This window comes from Microtus oregoni, unplaced genomic scaffold (assembly GCF_018167655.1).
Source record: "Microtus oregoni isolate MIOR12 unplaced genomic scaffold, Mior012 000153F_003, whole genome shotgun sequence".
NCBI lineage: Eukaryota > Metazoa > Chordata > Mammalia > Rodentia > Cricetidae > Microtus > Microtus oregoni.
This window is the reverse complement of record NW_024544807.1, coordinates 1-5,045: the sequence shown is the minus strand read 5'-3', so window position 1 is coordinate 5,045 and position 5,045 is coordinate 1. Positions and strand designations below refer to the sequence as shown.

General features: G+C 48.3%; 1 pseudogene; it reads left to right on the top strand.

The window, feature by feature from the left end:
• Positions 1–343: 343 nt before the first annotated feature.
• Positions 344–2,765, top strand: LOC121445027 (annotated as a pseudogene).
• The last annotated feature ends 2,280 nt before the right edge of the window (positions 2,766–5,045 follow it).

Below are 5,045 nucleotides of genomic sequence, written 5' to 3'. Positions count from 1 at the left end.
AGTGATGTTACATTTCACTGCTTGTGTGAATGTACCCAGAACATGCAACATTAACAGGATGGCTGATACAGAAATCATAGCACCTGTCTAATGGTTAAAGGGTCCCACAGGTGTTCACAGCCCCTTCTCCTTGTTACCACCAGAAGGAGAGGGACTGCCCCATCTGCACACCCTCACTGAAAATCCAACGGTCCCTGTAGCTTGTGGCCAGAGCCTGGGTCCTTGTCCTCCTTGTCTTTGCATCTCAAAAACAGGCTCAGAACCCTTCAGGAAGCTGCTAATGTTGAGAAGGCTCTGAAATACTGAGCATGCTCCTTTACTCTCTGGCTTTAGGGCTGCATCCTGTAGAATGAGGCTGTTCACGTGACAGTCTCCCTCTGCCTGGCTCTTTCTCTCTCTCCAGGTAACCTAGGCAACCACACACTCCATCCTGTCAGAAAAAAATCCCTTTTTCTCGCAGGCTATTGATTTCCTCTGGCACAGTGGTTTCAGGAAGAGATTTAAAAACTACATCTCTCGCGGGCTGGCAGGCGGCCGGGCGGCAGCATGACGGAGCCAAGCGGAGCCGAGATGAGGTCCCAGATTCGGGTCACCGTCAAGACCCCCAAGAACAAGGAGGAGATCGTGATCTGCGATCGAGCCTCGGTCAAGGAGTTCAAGGAGGAAATCTCCCGGAGGTTTAAGGCTCAGCAGGATCAGCTGGTCCTGTTCTTCGCAGGCAAGATCCTCAAGGATGGAGACACACTGAATCAGCATGGGATCAAGGATGGGCTCACGGTCCATTTAGTCATCAAGACCCCTCAGAAGGCTCAAGATCCAGTGGCCACTCCTGCTTCTCCCCCATCCACTCCCGACTCTGCCTCTGCACCCTCCACCACACCTGCCTCCCCTGCTGCCCCCCGCCCAGCCCTGCGGCTCTGGCAATGCCACTTCAGATTCTGGCAATGGAGGAGGACCCTCTCCAGTGGCTGCAGAGGGGGCCCCAAGTGCCACTGCATCGATTCTCTCTGGCTTTGGGGGCATCCTTGGCCTAGGCAGTCTGGGCCTGGGTTCTGCCAACTTCATGGAGCTACAGCAACAGATGCAGAGACAGCTCATGTCCAACCCTGAGATGCTGACACAGATCATGGAGAACCCCTTGGTCCAGGATATGATGTCAAACCCTGACCTGATGCGCCACATGATCATGGCTAACCCCCAGATGCAACAGCTGATGGAGAGGAACCCTGAGATCAGCCACATGCTCAACAACCCCGAGCTCATGAGACAGACAATGGAGCTTGCTCGGAACCCAGCCATGATGCAAGAAATGATGCGGAACCAGGACCAGGCCCTCAGCAACTTGGAAAGCGTTCCTGGAGGATATAATGCCCTCCGCCGCATGTACACCGACTTCCAGGAGCCCATTCTCACAGCTACTCGGGAACAGTTTGGCAACAATCCCTTCTCTTCCCTGGCCGGGAACTCCAACAGCACATCTTCCCAGCCTCTTCGGATTGAGAATCGAGAGCCCCTCCCTAACCCCTGGAGCCCCTCGCCCCCCACCTCCCAGGCCTCCGGGTCCGGTGGGGAGGGCACCGGAGGATCGGGGACCAGCCAGGTGCACCCGACAGTCTCGAACCCCCTTGGGATCAATGCGGCTAGCCTGGGGTCAGGCGTGTTCAACAGCCCAGAAATGCAGGCGCTCCTCCAGCAGATCTCTGAAAACCCCCAGCTGATGCAGAATGTGATCTCAGCCCCTTACATGCGCAGCATGATGCAGACACTCGCCCAGGACCCTGACTTTGCTGCTCAGATAATGGTGAATGTCCCGCTGTTTGCGAGGAATCCACAGCTTCAGGAGCAGCTACGCCTGCAGCTCCCTGTGTTCCTGCAGCAGATGCAGAACTCAGAGTCGCTCTCCACCCTCACCAATCCCCGGGCCATTCAGGCCTTGCTTCAGATCCAGCAGGGCCTGCAGATCCTACAAACTGAAGCCCCTGGGCTGGTACCAAGCCTTGGCTCCTTTGGGACATCCCGGATGCCTGTACCCCTGGCAGGCAACTCTGGGTCTGCAGCCGAGGCCCCCACGCCCTCCCCAGGCCTACCAGGCACGCCTCCTCCCACGGCAGGTTCCAGTGCCCAGCAGCAGATGATCCAGCTTCTGGCTGGAAGTGGAAATTCACAGGTGCCGATACCAGAAGTGAGATTTCGGCAGCAGCTGGAGCAGCTCAATTCCATGGGCTTTGTCAACCGTGAAGCTAACCTACAGGCCCTGATTGCCACAGGCGGGGACATCAATGCCGCTATTAAGAGACTCCTGGGGTTCCAGCTCTCCTGATCCCTTGGCCCTTGCCTCCTGCCTTCCCCAGCTCCCAGTGCCAGCCTTTGGCTCCTCTGTCAAACCCTACCTTCTGTAGCCTTCTTTGACCTCTACAAACAACAGGGTGGATCTGGAGGCCTGGGCCCAGCCCCATAGCTCTGTTCAAGTGTTTTGATTTTGTTGCTGTCTTATGAAATCCTTCCTCCTGGACCTCCGAGCAGAACTATTTAGTTTGTACAGTTGGGTCATTTGGCCCTACCTCCTTGCCCACAGTACTTTGGCAATGTGCAGTCTTCTCCCAGGGTCTGAGAGAGGACCCCTCTGGCTCCCCAGAGTCTTCCGTAGGCACCACTACGATGGAGGAAGGTCATTGGCTAATAAAGAAACTGCCTTTGCCCATCTGATAGGGCAGAATTTAAATAGACGGAGTAAACAGAACAGAATGCTGGGAAGAAGAGGAAGTGAGCTCAGAAATCATGCAGCTCCTCCCAGAGCCAGATGCGATGAAGCAAGCCGCCAAGTCAGACATGCTGAATCTTTCCCGGTAAGTGCACCTAGTGGTGCTACACAGATTATTAGAAATGGGCTAAATTAATACATGAGAATTAGCCTAGAAGAGGCAAGATATAATGGGCCAGGCAGTGTTTAAAAGAATACAGTTTGTGTGCTGTTATTTTGGGGCATAAGCTAGCCAAGCAGCCAGGCTGTGAAAAGAGGCCCACAGCCCTCTCAACAGAATGGCACCCAACATGGATAACTTAGTCCACAGAAAGCCTGAGAAACATTGGGAAAGAATAGAGTAAAGCATGTTTTCTTGGTAGCAGCAATTTCTCGGGTCTGCTCTGCTTGCTAGAGGCAAGCAAGTGCTCTCATCTAAGAGAGGCTTCCTGACTCAGCTTTTTTTCTTTTTTTTTTCTGACTCAGCTTTAGCTGCAAAACCCTGCAGCTCATTAAGAGGTCCTGCCATGAAACACTTAAATGGTATTGCTAAAGCTGACTGCATGCTTGTTTGTTTTCAGCCATAGCAGGGAAAAAGTTGTGCTGTTTTATTGAAAATGCTGGCTTTCTGGTCTGTCCTGCCAGGGCAAACTCTGACTCTTTCAGGCAGTCAGTCCAAATGAGTGTGATCTGTGAGAAGAATGCTGCAACTGGCTTGCTAGCAGAGACTTTGAAACACCACAGAGTTGTGGCGATAAAAATGGCTCCAGCAGTACCTCTGCCATGAGGCTGGAAAGCTAAAAAATGGGCTGGATCTAGCCAGAAAAAGCCACGGCTTTAATCCTACCCATATTGGTCAGTAATTTAAAGGCTCATGTGGTCAGAATGAGAGAGAGAGATACAGTAAAGAGAGATTCAAAAACAAAACAAAAAAAACTTTAAATGATTTACAGTGTGTTAAAAATATATGCAGGGTAAAAGTTAAAGTTCTTAAAGTAAAAAACAAAAAAAGGAAGAACGAGAGTAGTTGGGTGTGTTAGTACACACCTTTAATCCCAACACTTGGGAGGCAGAGGTAGTTTGACCTCTGTGACTTAAAGGTGTGGTAGCACACGCCTTTAATCCCAATGCCTGGGAGGCAGAGACAAAGGGATCTCTGAGAGTTCAAGGACAGCCTGGTTTACAGAGTTATTCCAGGACAAAGATACACAGAGAATATAAAATAAAAGTAGAAATAAATGAAATAGAGGTTAAAACAAAGCTGCGCAAAGATGGAAAATACACAGAGAATCTTGATACTGTATGCTATTATGCTCTCTTTGAATTGTTTGAATGCTGAGGAAGGAGCAACAGCTGCTAAAAGATATTTGATTATAAATGCTGCTGAACTAATCCAACATAGATAATTTGAAAATCCCTTGACTTTGGAATTGGGATCTAAGGACATGATGTTTTGGAAAGGAGTTTCTTCTTTTGTTTTCACAGAGGATGAGACCCTGTGGATTTCTTCTATTCCAATATGGTATGACAGACCACGCACTCCTGAAGGGTTGCTGTGAACACCTTTAAAAAATTACTTCACTTGACTGCTGACTGAGATGAAATCTAGCACACAGGTTATCCCATAAAAAAAAACCTAAATAACAGCGCCCCCATTCAGCAGGAAGCAGTTTGGAGAGAAATAACTGCGCCCATATTCCCAAATAAATGTTTATAAATGTTCTTTTACATTTAAAGGGGGATATGGTATAGATATAAATAATTTGCACTTGTATAAATTTTCCCTATTGATAGAAATTTAAGGTCAATTTTATTATATGTATGTCTATTTTTGATCTTGATTAAGGTATTTTGATTGTGTAGTCATTTAAAAATGTAATGTATAATTAGGAAATATAGGTTGTTAATGGATAATCATTGATAATAGTTAGGCTTGTAGTCCTGTTAGATTTTCTAGATATATAGAGATATATTTCAGTTAGATAGACATCCTTCATATCTTTCAAAGACTGTAGAATATGGCATTTAATCTTTTAATAACTTAGGGTTTTCATGACAATGAGAAACGTCTGCTCCTGGCAGCACCAATATACTTCAAAAGGAAGATGGGCATCGAAGAGGCACCTTATGGAGTTTGATAGCCATTTGGGCAAGAAACTGCTCTTGCCTGGATTATTGCATAAACTGGACACAGAGAACCTGCAGAGAGAGTACTGCTGAACTTGCCTAAAGGTGAGATGATCTTTCAAGCGTTCCTGATTCATGAAAGAGTCTGAGAGACATTCTGCAGGACACAGCAGATAGT